This window comes from Octodon degus, unplaced genomic scaffold (genome assembly GCF_000260255.1).
Source record: "Octodon degus isolate 3935 unplaced genomic scaffold, OctDeg1.0 scaffold00009, whole genome shotgun sequence".
In the NCBI taxonomy this organism is placed as follows: domain Eukaryota; kingdom Metazoa; phylum Chordata; class Mammalia; order Rodentia; family Octodontidae; genus Octodon; species Octodon degus.
This window is the reverse complement of record NW_004524585.1, coordinates 5,340,289-5,342,302: the sequence shown is the minus strand read 5'-3', so window position 1 is coordinate 5,342,302 and position 2,014 is coordinate 5,340,289. Positions and strand designations below refer to the sequence as shown.

At 37.3% G+C, this 2,014-nt stretch overlaps 1 non-coding gene across 1 annotated transcript; it reads right to left on the bottom strand.

Moving 5' to 3' along the window:
- Positions 1 to 1,380: 1,380 nt before the first annotated feature.
- On the bottom strand, positions 1,381 to 1,536 carry LOC111814784. The gene has a single exon (XR_002819676.1). It is a non-coding gene; the product is annotated as a U1 spliceosomal RNA (small nuclear RNA).
- Between the last annotated feature and the right edge of the window lie 478 nt (positions 1,537 to 2,014).

Here is a 2,014-nt window from a genome sequence, read left to right as displayed (position 1 = left end):
ATTAAAAATCTAGCCTAATGCTTCTATATTCCACAGTGCTAGCCATCATACTATATTTCCTTTCTGTATCATAAGTAGTACCCACATTAATTATTCATTCTAAAACCTGAAAATTAATTCTTGGTCCTCATCTTATCAGTAGCATTTAGCATATTGATTATTGCTTCCTTTTTGTAAGGTGATTTTAATTGGATTTATTCTCTTTTTGAATCAGTATTGAAATTTAGGCTAACTTGCCAATAGACATAACAATATCCAGTAGTGGTATTTTAATAACTATATGGCCTCATGTACACTAGACTAATCTCAAATTATTATTTTATAGCCCACACTCTCAGAGATGTTGACTTAATTGTTCTAGGATGGGAAACTCACATTAGTGTTTTCCATGGCTCCCTAAGAGAGTCACAGATTTGCCAGAGGTGAGAATTAGCAGGCTTAAACATAAGCAGTATGAGGAAAGAAGAGGTGGAAGCCAAATGTAGAAGCTAGGCTAGGGCTAGAGTGTAAAGCCTTTTGGGCTATTCTGAAGAATCTGAGTTTTGTTCTATAAACAAAGTAAGAACGAAGATCATAATACAATCAAAACAATGTTCTTACAACAAAAATAACTCCAGAGAATGGTATGCCTTGAGGAATAGAGTTACTTAGATCTCATGAACCTGGATGTAAGTTCTTGTCTAAATGCTCCATGCGCATAGATGGTGCTTGGCATGTTTTCTAAAGAAGGAACATACTCTAAATGGTAAATTTTAAGAATCATTAAATAGAGGAATTGTTGATCAGATGAGCTATTGATTGAGAAGATTTAAGATTTCAACTTTTTTAAAAATAAGGTCGTAGGATTTTTAAAAAATTTTGTTTTGTTTTCTTTTGGATTTAAATCCATAAAACCTCCAAATGGAAATGAGAAGAAGCTACTAAAACTAATCTGAGGGGTTTGAAGACATTCAGGATGTAGAATGACTTTGTTTTGAATGAACACTTGTCCCTTAGATCTTTGGAAAGTCATACACATTCAAGGCTCGAAAAGCCTGGCTAAATTCTACTTGCCCTAACAATAACTTCTGTAGCTTTTGGTAGACAAAAGAAAAGAGATATCAGGAAGTTTCCCACATAATCCAAAGATCACTACAAAAACAAAACAAAATCATGGTGAAGGATGGGTATCATTTTATTTAATTAATTAATTTATTTTTTGACAGAGGAACAAAAGTTCATTTTGTCTCACAGGTTGTAGAGATTCTAGTTCATAATCAGCTGGTTCCAAAGGAGAATGGTATGGTGGAAAGGCACTGCAGAGGAGGTAAATGAGTTCATGGCATTGTAGGTGGAAAGTAGCAAATGCAGCAGGCAGCAAGCAGCAAGAACCTCCCCCTCAGGGGGAAAGCAAATGCAGCCCTCTACTATCACAAAATATAAAATCAAGTTTCCCACATTTAGTAAAATTGCAGGGGCCAGCATATCCAGAGTACAATGGATAAGCCACGCCCTGGGAAAATCAGCTTCATGATCATGGTATCTCCCCTGCCATATACTCCCCCCATCCCCCATTGAGGAGCCTCTATCCAGGCTGACCTTGTTATTCCATAGAAAGGTCCAGGTCTGGGTAGATAGCTCAGTGGTCTAAGAGGCTGCCTGGCAAGCTCAAAGACCCACAATTGATCCCCTGTACCATATGCCATACCTACCCCGAACTGGGTGTGGTAGAGCACACCTGTAATCCCAGCTCTGGGGAGGCTGAGACAGGAGATCACTACAAGTTTGATTTTTTTATTTTTTTGATACAAGGTCTGCATAGTGAGACCTGTAGCAACATTTACTTGCCATGTAGTCCAGATTTCTACTCAAATATTACCCCATCAGAAAAATACTTTTCTTTCTTTCTTCCTCTTCTTCCTCTTCTTCCTCTTCTTCCTCTTCTTCTTCTTCTTCTTCTTCTTCTTCTTCTTCTTCTTCTTCTTCTTCTTCTTCTTCTTCTTCTTCTTCTTCTTCTTCTTCTTCTTCTTCTTCT